This window comes from Bombina bombina, chromosome 6 (genome assembly GCF_027579735.1).
Source record: "Bombina bombina isolate aBomBom1 chromosome 6, aBomBom1.pri, whole genome shotgun sequence".
Lineage (NCBI taxonomy): Eukaryota > Metazoa > Chordata > Amphibia > Anura > Bombinatoridae > Bombina > Bombina bombina.
Window position 1 is genome coordinate 588103693 of NC_069504.1, and position 16193 is coordinate 588119885.

Consider the following 16193-nt stretch of genomic DNA (forward strand, 5'->3'; position numbering starts at 1 on the left):
CTGATGTTAGCTTTTTGCCACGAGCTTCATCCTTATTGGCATTTTTTATGTTGTTAGCGTGTTCAAGGATACGTACCCTGATCTCCCGGGTTGTCATGCCAACATAGATCATTTTGCATTGGCAAAAGAGAGCATATACAACCGCAATAGTTCTGCAGGAGAAATGGGAGGCTAGATTATATAAATGACCATCTTTATCTTGAATGGTTTTAGACTTCATTACGTATGGGCATGCGGAGCAGGTCCCACAGGGATACATCCCTGGGTCAGTGTCCTTTTTCTTGAAAGCTCTTACATAATGGCTAGAGACGAGTCTATCCCTGAGATTTGTGGGTCTTTTGTACCCAATTGAGATTCTGTCACCGATATTTTCTTTCAGAGAAGGATCATTTTGCAGAATTTTCCAGTGTTGGTTGATTATTTTAGTTATTTCTGGCATTTGTGGGTTGTATGTGGTGATTAGTCTTGGATTAGACTCACTAGTATTTTTGACCTTGGGAATGAGTAAATTTTCTCTATAGATATTCAGGGCCTTATATTTGGCTCGTTTGACTGCTTTTTTGCTATAGCCTCGTGCCATAAGTCTGTCCATTAGAGTTTTACTTTCTGTAAGATATATATCAGTACTGGAACAGTTACGTCTTAGGCGCAGAAATTCCCCAAAGGGGATAGCCTTAAGGGTGCATGGTGGATGAGCGCTAGATCTATGTAATAGAGTGTTAGTCGCTGTTTCTTTTCGGTAAATAGTGGTGTTAATGTAACCATCTTCTTTCTTGAATATAGTTATATCCAGAAAGGAAATTTTGTGTTGATCGGCTGAGTATGTTAATTTGATGTTTTTGTTATTCATATTTATTTTGGTCATAAATTGATCTAATTCCTGAGATGTTCCTTGCCATATGAATAAGACATCATCTATATATCTTATCCATAGCGGGATATGATCAGTATGATGTTGTAATTCAGTCGAAAAAACATTAAAGAGCTCCCAATGCCCCAAGAACAGGTTGGCATATGTAGGAGCGCAGGCCGTACCCATTGCGGTACCCTGCGTCTGTAAGTAGTACCTATCGTTGAAGGTAAAAAAATTGTGTGTTAAAACAAAATGCAGTAGTTGGATTACAAAATTATTGTGATCTTCATTGTCATTTGTATTAGATGACAGAAAATACTTGATGGCTGCTATTCCATCTGTGTGTCTAATATTTGTGTAGAGTGACTCCACATCTGCAGTGACAAGCCACATGTCATCAGAAAGCTGTATATTTTGTAGTATTTGTAGTACCTCCATAGTATCACGGACGTATGAAGGTAATGTAGTTAGGTACTCTCTTAGTCTTTGATCGACATATCTGCTGGCATTTTCTGTTAGGTTTTCGTTCCCAGAAACGATAGGTCTGCCAGGGGGTATTTGGGAGTTCTTGTGCACCTTTGGTAAGAAATATAATGTAGCGACTTTAGGATGATCTATGGTTAAGTACTTTTTCTCAGTGTTTGTAATGATATTATCTGTCCAGGCTTGTTTGACTAAGTTATTATATTGTGTCAAATATGAGCTTTGAGGATTAAAGATTAATTGTTTGTAGCAAGTAGAATTAGATAGCTGTCTAGAGGCTTCGTCTATATACATTTTAGATGGCCACAATACCACATTCCCACCCTTGTCGGACGGTTTTATAGTGATATCTTTCCAAGATTCAATCTCATTCAGAGCTTTAAATTCTGATGTTGTCAGATTGTGATTCTTTCGAATAACTGGCAATTGTTCAATTTGATTACAGACCATTTTACAGAATACCTGAATTTCAGGCGAATTTGACATAGAGGGAACATATTTGGATTTAGGTTTCAGTGTGGATTTCCATGTACTAGAATCAGGTGGGGTAACATCATTGGTGTTAATCATATTCTCATCACTGAGTTGTTCTAATAGTTCAACTGTACTTAGATCTCCTGCGTCTAATACATTGGGATTATAGGCATATATTTTTTTCAGCATCAGCTTGCGTGAAAATAAATGTATGTCTTTTATTAATTCAAACTTATTGAGAGAATTAACTGGACAAAAAGATAATCCCTTGGATAGTACATCTATATGATCTTGATTCAGTGTGTGATCTGATAGATTGATGACCCTTAGTTTGTCATCCTGATTTTGGAGAAGGGACTCAGTTCCCTCCTCCTGGTGGATTGACGTGTTGGACCAGTAAATTTCCTTTTGTTCCCCCGTGAATTGGGTATTGTGTGATTGGTCTGCGATGTAGGAGGAGTTGGATTGTGTGGGGTTTGGGCTAAAAAAGAAGAGGAAGATGTATTTAGTGACTGTGCTGCACTATGTGTCTTGGGTCTGGTGGATTGAGAGACATTGTCAGTGCTATTGCCTCTCTGATTGGTGTGTTGGTTAGGATTATCTAACCAACACACCAATCAGAGAGGCAATAGCACTGACAATGTCTCTCAATCCACCAGACCCAAGACACATAGTGCAGCACAGTCACTAAATACATCTTCCTCTTCTTTTTTAGCCCAAACCCCACACAATCCAACTCCTCCTACATCGCAGACCAATCACACAATACCCAATTCACGGGGGAACAAAAGGAAATTTACTGGTCCAACACGTCAATCCACCAGGAGGAGGGAACTGAGTCCCTTCTCCAAAATCAGGATGACAAACTAAGGGTCATCAATCTATCAGATCACACACTGAATCAAGATCATATAGATGTACTATCCAAGGGATTATCTTTTTGTCCAGTTAATTCTCTCAATAAGTTTGAATTAATAAAAGACATACATTTATTTTCACGCAAGCTGATGCTGAAAAAAATATATGCCTATAATCCCAATGTATTAGACGCAGGAGATCTAAGTACAGTTGAACTATTAGAACAACTCAGTGATGAGAATATGATTAACACCAATGATGTTACCCCACCTGATTCTAGTACATGGAAATCCACACTGAAACCTAAATCCAAATATGTTCCCTCTATGTCAAATTCGCCTGAAATTCAGGTATTCTGTAAAATGGTCTGTAATCAAATTGAACAATTGCCAGTTATTCGAAAGAATCACAATCTGACAACATCAGAATTTAAAGCTCTGAATGAGATTGAATCTTGGAAAGATATCACTATAAAACCGTCCGACAAGGGTGGGAATGTGGTATTGTGGCCATCTAAAATGTATATAGACGAAGCCTCTAGACAGCTATCTAATTCTACTTGCTACAAACAATTAATCTTTAATCCTCAAAGCTCATATTTGACACAATATAATAACTTAGTCAAACAAGCCTGGACAGATAATATCATTACAAACACTGAGAAAAAGTACTTAACCATAGATCATCCTAAAGTCGCTACATTATATTTCTTACCAAAGGTGCACAAGAACTCCCAAATACCCCCTGGCAGACCTATCGTTTCTGGGAACGAAAACCTAACAGAAAATGCCAGCAGATATGTCGATCAAAGACTAAGAGAGTACCTAACTACATTACCTTCATACGTCCGTGATACTATGGAGGTACTACAAATACTACAAAATATACAGCTTTCTGATGACATGTGGCTTGTCACTGCAGATGTGGAGTCACTCTACACAAATATTAGACACACAGATGGAATAGCAGCCATCAAGTATTTTCTGTCATCTAATACAAATGACAATGAAGATCACAATAATTTTGTAATCCAACTACTGCATTTTGTTTTAACACACAATTTTTTTACCTTCAACGATAGGTACTACTTACAGACGCAGGGTACCGCAATGGGTAAGGCCTGCGCTCCTACATATGCCAACCTGTTCTTGGGGCATTGGGAGCTCTTTAATGTTTTTTCGACTGAATTACAACATCATACTGATCATATCCCGCTATGGATAAGATATATAGATGATGTCTTATTCATATGGCAAGGAACATCTCAGGAATTAGATCAATTTATGACCAAAATAAATATGAATAACAAAAACATCAAATTAACATACTCAGCCGATCAACACAAAATTTCCTTTCTGGATATAACTATATTCAAGAAAGAAGATGGTTACATTAACACCACTATTTACCGAAAAGAAACAGCGACTAACACTCTATTACATAGATCTAGCGCTCATCCACCATGCACCCTTAAGGCTATCCCCTTTGGGGAATTTCTGCGCCTAAGACGTAACTGTTCCAGTACTGATATATATCTTACAGAAAGTAAAACTCTAATGGACAGACTTATGGCACGAGGCTATAGCAAAAAAGCAGTCAAACGAGCCAAATATAAGGCCCTGAATATATATAGAGAAAATTTACTCATTCCCAAGGTCAAAAATACTAGTGAGTCTAATCCAAGACTAATCACCACATACAACCCACAAATGCCAGAAATAACTAAAATAATCAACCAACACTGGAAAATTCTGCAAAATGATCCTTCTCTGAAAGAAAATATCGGTGACAGAATCTCAATTGGGTACAAAAGACCCACAAATCTCAGGGATAGACTCGTCTCTAGCCATTATGTAAGAGCTTTCAAGAAAAAGGACACTGACCCAGGGATGTATCCCTGTGGGACCTGCTCCGCATGCCCATACGTAATGAAGTCTAAAACCATTCAAGATAAAGATGGTCATTTATATAATCTAGCCTCCCATTTCTCCTGCAGAACTATTGCGGTTGTATATGCTCTCTTTTGCCAATGCAAAATGATCTATGTTGGCATGACAACCCGGGAGATCAGGGTACGTATCCTTGAACACGCTAACAACATAAAAAATGCCAATAAGGATGAAGCTCGTGGCAAAAAGCTAACATCAGTCGCAAAACACTTTCAAATACATCACAAGTGTTCCACTAGCAATCTGAAATATATGGTCATTCAAAAAGCCTCATTAGGAATACGAGGAGGCAATCTGGAGAAAACACTACTCAAACTTGAATGCAAATGGATCTACCGTCTAAATTCTGTAAAACCGAATGGCATGAATGATTTCAATAATTATTTTGTATATTTGTAAGTGAAATAATGTATCACTTATATCAATAATTGTCTTGTCCTATCACTTATTATAATTCATGGCTCACTCCACGACTCACTCTCATTGATCAAAAATTCATCACACTACCCAAATTCTAAGGTTATTATACTTTGACCTGTTTATTTAATTCACAACATTGTATACACGTCAACCTATACACTCTGTATAAGCAAAACCCATCTAGTCAATATATATACACTGAATTAGGTATGTCTCACATTTGTCCCCCTTTTTTGGTCACTCTCAATATGCAATATTATTTTTTAGCACGCAAGAGCACTCCGTACACACCTAACTTTTTATTTTTTATTTTCACTTTTATATTTATTTTTATCACAATACTTCACTTATTAATGATAAAGTGATCTGACCAGTAATTTTTATACAAAATTAGCATCCGCAGCAATGAGAACAATCATGCCTTAACAAAATCCAGCATATTATTCATTTTCAGCACATTGAAAATATACCTAAGTATGAAAGCAACATGGACTAAAGGCTATCTCTCACACATATGCTCTAAAAAGAGGTATCCTATCATATTTGTGCTTTAAATAATACTGACATCTCCAAAAATCATCCTTGGCATCTGTGTATTTTTCAATAAACAGTGTCACCTTTCACGTAACTCTTCCTTTTAGAATCTGATATAGGAAGAATTAAGTGTATAAGCAGTTTATCCATAAGATACTGAATGAATGGTTGTCGCGTAGATAAATCTTATCCTTTCACATTACCCACACAAGCAAACAGCTAAAATAAAATAAAATCTAACCGTTTATAATACACGATCAGACTTGCCAATGACTACCCCACGCTTTAGATCGATGTGTCAGATATTAAGCTAAGTCCAACAGCGTAACATATGTTAAATGTGAACATCCAATGAGACTGTTACCACATAAGCAAATATAAACAAACACGCCCACTCTAGACGTAACACTGATGTTAGCCTATAAGCAGCTCACTCATATAGACTGAATAAATGACACTGAGCAGATCTATCATACCCCTCAATATTAACGACTGCAGCAAGCTGCTGACTAATACTAAAAGGGGTAAGACGGAACACCGACTCACATTATTAAGCACTTATATGTACTAATTACTTTATCTGGGTGTGAATAAAACGGACAGCAACTTTGCTAAACAGCAGTCTCCAGGTACAACGTTTATGTGAAAGGGATACATTAACACGATCTATCTACCTACGATAACCGGTCATATCTGATAAGGGACTGCGTTATACTTCCCATCGATATGCCTGACATTTAGCTAAACATATTAGCGTAACATATGGTCGATGTAATCACCCAATGAGATCTGTCCAACAATTGTCAATATAAACAAAAACGCCCATTCCAGACGTAGCGTGACGTTTAGAATCACTACCTCTCATTGTATCCTATCAGCAGTCACTTTGGTGACTGACATTCATATGAGCCAATCAAAATGTAACTTTGGCAATTATGGAACATCCACTCAAACATCGGAGGAGAGTCTTAATGACTCATAAATATAGCATTTTGCAGCAGCTCCACACCCCTCTGAGGAAGCGTTTTTTGTGAAACGTACGTCAGGGGTCCTCTGGGATAAGCTTTGTCTTTCCCTTTTCTTTTAACTTGCTCACCTTCGTTGGTCTGGTACAATGCAGCTTTAATAATTTGTAAAAACTTAAATTTAAACTAGCCCTCGGATTGTAAGGGCTTAGCTTATAACTACAATTTTTGCTGCTAGATACCTTTGATACTGATTTCAGATTAATTTAAAAATCTCAGCTCAACCTAGGTGGAGTGTTTTTAATTTTTAGCTTCTGCTAAATGTATGTGTGGTTAAATTTTGATTTAATAAACTTTAGTGTATGAATGGAGAAAAACATTTTTTCTAAATAAAAACTATTCAGCTCTGATTCTGCAAGGGCATTGGTGGAAATTTTCCTCACAGATTTAAGTTACCTACTCTTACTTGTAAGTCTATTTACAATTATTTATTAGTTATATATATATATATGTAGGGATATCTGTTTATCTACTATAAATACTTAGAACATATTCTGCTATGTGCTATGTGGAATGTGAAATATTTACGATAAATACACAGTATAGCATTTATTTAAAAAATAATATTGCACAAATATGCTTTAACATGTTTTCATCTACTTGACTGCAAAGGGCTCCAAATATATATATATATATATATATATATATATATATATATATATATATATATATATATATATCAGGGCACAAAATTTCCACTCTTTACTAGCCATTGGCCAGTGGAAATGTAATGGTGGCGAGTAAAAGTTAGAGAGTGAAAAAAATGTACACTACTATTGCAGCATTAATAAACACACTGTCAGGTTAGGAAATGTCCAGAAGAAGACCCAAATGCTAGGGCGAACTTAAACAACACCCTTGCACCCTGAGTTTAATCCAGGACGTGACCCCACGACAACCTCTAAAAAACAATGTACTCACGATATGGAGCAGAGTTAGCCTGAGTCCAAAGTAATACAAGATATCAGCCAAATAGACTTCTGAGAAAGGAACTGGTTTCAGGAAATGTCTTCCACAGACTCAGGAGAGCAGGGATAGTCCACTTATACTCAAACAGAGAAAGGATAAAACAAGAAACAGTTAATAATGCAAGAGTAGGTAACTTGTTATCAGGCAGTTTGAGGGTTAACACTGTGTAGTCAGTCCTTGCAGAGGTTGGCAACAGGTTATCCGGCAGTTTGAAGGTTAATACTGAATAGTCAGTACTTGCAGAGTTAGACAACAGGATATCAGGTAGTTTGAGGGTTAACACTGTGTAGTCAGTCCTTGCAGAGTTTGGCAACAGGTTATCAGGCAGTTTGAGGGTTAACACTGTGTAGTCAGTCCTTGCAGAGGTTGGCAACAGGTTATCCGGCAGTTTGAAGGTTAATACTGAATAGTCAGTACTTGCAGAGTTAGACAACAGGATATCAGGTAGTTTGAGGGTTAACACTGTGTAGTCAGTCCTTGCAGAGTTTGGCAACAGGTTAACATGCAGTTTGAGAGTTTCACAGGATAAACAGTACTTGCAGTATTTGGCAACAGGATATCAAGCAGTTTGATGGTTTATACTGAATAAACAGTATTTGCAGAGTTTGGCAACAGGTTAACATGCAGTTTGAGAGTTTCACAGAATAAACAGAACTTGCAGTATTTGGCAACAGGATATCAAGCAGTTTGATGGTTTACACTGAATAAACAGTATTTGCAGAGTTTAGCAACAGGTTAACATGCAGTTTGAGAGTTTCACAGAATAAACAGTACTTGCAGTATTTGGAAACAGGTTATCAGGAGGTTTGAGGGTTAACCCAGCATAGTCAGTCTTTGCAGAGTTTGGCAACAGACAATCAGCAGTTAGAGAGTTTCACAGCAAAGTCCTCACAGGAGCCACAAAGAGTAACAAACAAACGGGCACTGAAGAAACAGGAAGCCCGGAATAAAAAGCCTGGTAGTGACATCATCAGGAAGGGGCAGCTCAGACTACCTGCCAATCAAGCATACAGAGAGGACCGCCGGAGCTTCCCAGCGGCCGAGCGTGACCAACACATTTTGGGCTATGTGCTAAAAATATTATCTGAAGGGATATTATATATACTAGAAAGTTCAAGTATATGTTATTCCTCTAGGACTGAAGGAACATCATTAGTGCTTAAATTGTTAGTTCTGGGAGGGTAAACAGGAGCAGAGAGAAATTGGAGATGAAAAGTAAAAGTGGAGAGGAAGATAGCTTTAAGAGAGAGTGGGGTGAAAAAGAAAGAGGGAAAAGCTATGAGAGAGGGAAAAGAAAGAGTGTAAAGAGAAGATATGGCCTAAGAGATAAGGGAGAGGGTAAGAAGAGAGATTAAAGAGAGGAGGGAGGGGAGAAAGAGTTTAGAGAGAAGGGAGAGGAGATGATTATTAATAGATTATCTCCAGGTCTGCTATGACCTTCCATGACTGTCAGCACTATATTTCTCCACTTTCTCACTTCAACAACTTCCTATTTCTATCCAGCTGTTGTCTTACCCAGAACCACCAAGTTAATGTTGCTAACTGCTATGCACTTATTTTTGTGTTTCACAATGGTAAAACATATGCAAAGAGGGGGTGGAACAGTGGGTGTGGTGTGGGCAGGTAGTGGGTAGGATCAGAAGTGGTGAGTAACATATTAACCTGGCTAATAGCTTACGATCTGAAATTTTGAGCCCTGCATATATATATATATATATATATATATATTTCTTCTATAAGATACGACAAGTCCACGGATTCATCCTTTACTTGTGGGATATTATCCTCCTGCTAACAGGAAGTGGCAAAGAGCACCACAGCAGAGCTGTGTATATAGCTCCTCCCTTGACTCCACCACCCAGTCATTCTCTTTGCCTACTCTAAGTAATAGGAAGGGTAAAGTGAAAGAGGTGATAAAATGTTAGTTTTTATTTTCTTCAAGCAAGAGTTTTTTTATTTTAAATGGTACCGGTGTGTGCTATTTTCTCCCAGGCAGCAGATGGATGAAGACTTCTGCCTGGAGGCTGATGATCTTAGCAGTTGTTACTAAGATCCAGAGTAGTTCCCACAGAATGGCTGAGGAGTACTTAAGAAACTTCAGTGTGAGGAACGTTTTCCATGCTATAAGCAGTGAGGTATGTTCAGTCATTTTTTTTCTGGAGAGACTGTGTTATTTCAGAATTGGCTGACAGTATCCCCATGAGGGAAAGGGTAAGCAGTAATCCTAAAGTATAAAGAGGGGTATTACTGAACTTGCATATTGGGCTATGAAAAAATGGTTGACACTGATGTTATGATGTTTGTGGGCAAATGTTTTCATGACTGGGAGTTACAGATAACGTTTTTTATGATAGACGTTTTTCTACTTTATATGAACCCACATGGGTATAAGAGGGTACACATGGCTTATTTATGGGTTTATGTACCCACATGGCTAGGTTGTAGACCGCTCTGGTGCGGTTATTGTAGGCTGTGAGACATTGAGTGAGTTGGGCGGGGCCTATTTTCGCTCCTCAGTTGCGCAGTTGTTTTTCCCAGACAAGCAGCAAGCTCTAACTCCGGTGGGCCTTTCAGAACAGTATTGGGCCAAATCGAAGGTTTAATCTGATTTTACAGACCCCTGAGGGCAGGTAGGCGCCACAGCAGGGCTGTGGCGAGGGGCAGGGGGTGTTTTTTTAACTGAAATTAGCATTTTTATTGCATAACGTTTTTTTGGTAAGGGTTAAGTATTCCTTTCCTTGTGGGGAAAACTTAGCTGTCATGTTGGGATGCTTTTTTCATAAAATTGGCATAATTTTATTGTTTTAAAGCAGTTTTGAAAAAATTGTATGCTTTTTTTCTCTTAAAGGCACAGTACCGTTTTTTAAGATTGTTATTTTTTCACTAAATAAAGTGTTTTCAAGCCTGTTTGTGGTGATTACTAGCCTGTTTAACATGTCTGACATTGAGGAAAGTCAATGTTCCATTTGTTTAAAAGCCATTGTGGAACCCCCACTTAAAATGTGTCCCTCATGTACTGAAAGGGCCTTGCATTGCAAAGAACATATTTTAGCTGATAAAAGTATGTCTCAGGATGATTCTCAGTCAGAAGAGAATCAGGTTATGCCATCTACCTCTCCCCAAGTGTCACAACCTTTAACGCCCACCCAAGCGACGCAAAGTACTTCTAGTGCATCTAATTCTTTCACCCGGCAAGATATGGCCGCAGTTATGTCTACTACCCTCACAGAGCTATTATCTAAACTGCCTGGTTTGCAGGGGAAGCACAGTAGGTCCGGTTTTAGAGTAAATGCTGAGCCCTCTGACGCTTTATTGGCCATCTCCGATGTACCCTCACAATGTTCTGTTTTGGGGGTGGGGGAATTGCTGTCTGAGGGAGAGCTTTCTGATTCAGGAAAGATGTTCCCTCAAACAGACTCAGATATGACGGCCTTTGAGTTTAAGCTTGAACACCTCCGCTTGTTGATCAGGGAGGTTTACGGACTCTGGATGATTGTGACCCTATTGTAATTCCACCAGAGAAATTGTGTAAAATGGATAGATATCTAGAGGTCCTTACTTACACTAATGTTTTTCCAGTCCCTAAGAGGATTTCAGACATTGTTACTAAGGAATGGGATAGACCAGGCATTCCGTTCTCTCCCCCTCCTACTTTTAAGAAAATGTTTCCCATATCTGACACCATTCGGGATGCGTGGCAGACGGTCCCTAAGGTGGAGGGAGCTATTTCTACCCTGGCTAAGCGTACAACTATACCTATTGAGGACAGTTGTGCTTGCAAAGATCCTATGGATAAAAAATTAGAGGGTCTTCTAAAGAAATTGTTTATTCATCAGGGTTTTCTTTTACAAACTATAACGTGCATTGTTCCTGTAACTACTGCAGCTGCTTTTTGGTTCGAGACTCTAGAAGAGTCTCTTAAGGTTGAGACCCCATTAGATGATATTTTAGATAGAATTAAGGCTCTCAAGGTAGCTAATTCTTTTATTACAGATGCCGCTTTTCAACTATCTAAATTAACGGCAAAGAATTCAGGTTTTGCCATTTTAGCGTGTAGAGCGTTATGGCTTAAGTCCTGGTCTGCTGATGTGCCATCAAAATCTAAGCTATTAGCTATTCCTTTCAAAGGTAAGACCCTATTCGGGCCTGAACTGAAGGAGATCATTTCCAACATCACTGGAGAAAAAGGCCACGCCCTTCCTCAGGATAAGACAAATAGAATGAGGGCCAAACACAATAATTTTTGTTCCTTTTGAAACTTCAAAGGTGGTCCCTCTACCCCCTCCACTACCACAAAGCAGGAGGGGAATTTTGCTCAATCCAAGTCAGTCTGGAGACCTAACCAGACCTGGAATAAAGGTAAACAGACCAAGAAGCCCGCTGCTACTACCAAGACAGCATGAAGGGGCAGCCCCCCATCCAGGACCGGATCTAGTAGGGGGCAGACTTTCTCTCTTTGCTCAGGCTTGGGCAAGAGACGTTCAGGATTCCTAGGCTTTAGAAATCGTGACCCAGTGGTATCATCTGGAATTCAAAGATTCTCCTCCAAGGGGGAGATTTCATCTTTCAAGGTTGTCTGTAAACCAGACAAAAAGAGAGGCGTTCTTACGCTGTGTAGAAGACCTATATACTATGGGTGTAATCTGCCCAGTTCCAAAAGCAGAACAGGGGCAGGGGTTTTACTCCAATCTGTTTGTGGTTCCCAAAAAAGAGGGAACCTTCAGACTGATTTTAGATCTCAAGATTCTAAACAAATTTCTCAGAGTCCCATCTTTCAAGATGGAGACCATTCGGACAATTTTACCAATGATCCAGGAGGGTCAATATATGACCACCATGGATTTGAAGGATGTGTATCTTCACATACCTATCCACAAAGATCATCACCAATTCCTCAGGTTTGCCTTCCTGGACAAGCATTACCAGTTTGTGGCCCTTCCTTTCGGGTTGGCCACAGCTCCCAGAATTTTCACAAAGGTGCTAGGGTCCCTTCTGGTGGTTCTAAGGTCGCGGGGCATAGCAGTGGCGCCCTATCTGGACGATATTTTGATTCAGTCATCAACTTACCAGCTAGCCAAATTTCACACAAACATTGTGTTGGCTTTTCTAAGATCTCACAGGTGGAAGGTGAACATAAAGAAGAGTTCACTTGTCCCTCTCACAAGAGTTCCATTCCTAGGAACTCTGATAGACTCGGTAGACATGAAATTTTTTCTGACGGAGGTCAGAAAATCAAAGATCTTAACCACCTGCCGAGCACTTCATTCCATTCCTCTGCCGTCAGTGGCTCAGTGTATGGAGGTAATTGGACTAATGGTAGCGGCAATGGACATAGTTCTGTTTGCTCTCTTGCATCTCAGACCACTGCAACTGTGCATGCTCAGACAGTGGAATGGGAATTATGCAAATTTATCTCCTCAGATAAATATGGATCAAGAGACCAGAGACTCTCTTCTTTGGTGGTTGTCACAGGATCATCTGTCCCAGGGAATGTGTTTCCGCAGGCCAGCATGGGTCATAGTGATGACGGATGCCAGCCTCTTGGGCTGGGGTGCAGTCTGGAATTCCCTGAAGGCTCAGGGTGTGTGGACTCAGGAGGATGCTCTCCTTCCAATAAATATTCTAGAACTGAGAGCGATATTCAACACGCTTCAGGCGTGGCCTCAGCTGGCTTCGGCCAAATTCATAAGATTCCAGTCAGACAATATCACGACTGTAGCATATATAAATCATCAAGGGGGAACAAAGAGTTCTCTAGCGATGATGGAGGTTTAAAAAATCATTCGATGGGCAGAGACTCACTCTTGCCATCTATCAGCAATCTATATCCCAGGAGTGGAGAACTGGGAAGCGGATTTTCTCAGTCGACTTTTCATCCGGGGGAGTGGGAGCTCCATCCGGAGGGGTTTGCACAATTGATTCATTAATGGGGCACACCAGAATTGGATCTGATGGCATCTCGTCAGAATGCCAAACTTCCTTGTTACGGGTCCAGATCAAGGGATCCTCAAGCAGTACTGATCGATGCTCTAGCAGTACCGTGGTCGTTCAACCTGGCTTATGTGTTTCCTCCTTTTCCTCTCCTGCCTCGTTTGATTGACAGAATCAAACAGGAGAGGGCTTCGGTAATTTTGATAGCACCTGCGTGGCCACGCAGGACTTGGTATGCAGATTTGGTGGAAATGTCATCTCTGCCACCGTGGAAACTGCCACTGAGACAGGACCTTCTCATTCAGGGTCCGTTCCAACATCCAAATCTAGTTTCTCTGCGGCTGACTGCCTGGAGATTGAACGCTTGATTTTATCTAAGTGGGGATTCTCTGAGTCGGTCATAGATACCTTGATTCAGGCCCGAAAGCCTGTCACTAGGAAAATTTATCATAAGATATGGCGTAAATATCTTTATTGGTGCAAATCCAAATGGAGTAAGATCAGGATTCCTAGGATTTTGTCCTTTCTCCAAGAAGGATTGGAGAAGGGGTTATCAGCTAGTTCCTTAAAGGGACAGATTTCTGATTTGTCAATCTTACTTCACAAGCGTCTGGCAGATCTCGCAGATGTTGAGTCATTTTGTCAGGCTTTGGTTACAATTAAGCCTGTGTTTAAACCTGTTGCTCCGCCATGGAGTTTGAATTTAGTTCTTAAAGTTCTTCAAGGGGTTCCGTTTGAACCTATGTATTCCATAGATATTAACCTGCTGTCTTGGAAAGTTCTGTTTTTAGTTGCTATCTCTTCTGCTCGAAGAGTTTCTGAGCTATCTGCATTACAATGCGATTTGCCTTATCTTATATTCCATTCTGATAAGGTGGTTTTGCGTACCAAACCTGGATTCCTTCCTAAGGTTGTTTCTAATAAGAATATTAATCAGGAAATTGTTGTTCCTTCTCTGTGTCCTAACTTGGACGTGTTTCATGCCTTGAAGTTTTACTTGCAAGCAACCAAGGATTTCAGTCAAACATCTTCTCTGTTTGTTGTCTATTCTGGAAAGCGTAGAGGTCAAAAAGCTACGGCTGGGGCGGAGTTTGGCCACGCAGGCGAATGGCAGCACATTAAGTGAGCTCCCAAACCCCTAGGCTAATACCGCAAAATAAATGTCATAATTTAAATTTAAAATAGCAGAATATGTTGAGGAGATACGTGGCTATGGCTGGACAGTCACCCAAACAACTCATATACTGAAAGAAAAGGAATCATCACAGGAGCTTCCTTGACGGAGCTGTACCCAGGGACCTATGCTTGCAAATGGCCGCCGGCGGAGAACACCATGCGCACTAACCTTGTGGTTACCTAGCTCTGCCATCCGATTCGGTATAGCGGATCCGCTTGCCCACCGCTGTGCACATTGCCGCTGAGAAGGCTGGTGAGTCTGGTCGGGAGACCACTTTCAGTTACACGCGCACAGTGGCACATTAATATAGTACACTGGGCCTTGCTGCGCCACAGGGGTAATCGCGCACTGCATAGGAAGACTGGACACAGTCTTACCCGCCACACAGCAATTGACCCGACCTCAACACCGGACTCCTGGAGTTTACAACTTTCGGATAGCATAAGTCATAGGTTCCATCTTCCCTAAACTCAAACTTTAATAAACCCAACATCGAGGTGTATAACAGAGATAAAATAAATAAATAAAAAGCTGCAAAAAGAAAAAAAAGGGGAACCAAAAAAAAAAATAACAATAAAAAGAGGAACATAAAAGGAAAATAAAAACACTTCCAGAAGGGAGGACATACATCTTCTGTTTATTATGTACTCAGCACTCCTGACAGGGTTTAATCTCACACCAGAGCAATGAATCCGGCCCTCTGACGTTTACCACTTTTTCCCAAAACACAAAACTAGAGTGTATCTTGAATGTTTCTGGCCTTTTATTAAAGCCTTATAGCTCTTTATATACACACACGGAGGCTCTTTGGCAGCAACATACACAGAGCTGAATAGCAGTCCCACTCCTGCAGTTCTTGAAGAGGACAAAAAAACAAAAACAAAAAAAACAGGGGGTTTAACCTGTTGATATATCCTGGTCTATAACCTTGACGTCCTAGTGAGGGTGTAGCAAAGTGATGCCTTGTAAAAAGCAGAACAAGGTAGAGAAACAAACAACTATAAGCACACTCAATAAATATTTAAAGCAAGCAGAGTGCCCAAGCCCCCCTACACCTGACAACATGGAGGGACATTCACAAATGCCATCACAACAACAGCGACTTGTTGCAACACAACAACACCAATTAATCACCAGAGAGGATCTGCAGCTTTTATCGTCAAAAGAAGATATTAAGAGTGCAATGCGGGAAATGCGAGAACTATTCAATGATCTTAGGAAAGATATTAGCTCCCTGGACGGTAGAGTCTCGCAGGTTGAAACAACTCAGACCGCAAACACTACCACAATCCAAAAAATGGCTGTAGAGATGCAGGGGCAATCAGAAGTAATACAACAACTTTTTGACAAGCTGGAAGACCTCTACAACCGGGGCCGTAGGAACAACCTACGAATTAGAGGGGTCTCTGAAACGATTCATCCACCAGCTATCGAAGGTTATTTGCAGAGCCTGTTCCGCACTTTAAAAGGCACAATGTCCTCCCCAGATATTGCATTAGAACGGGCTCACAGAGCTCTCA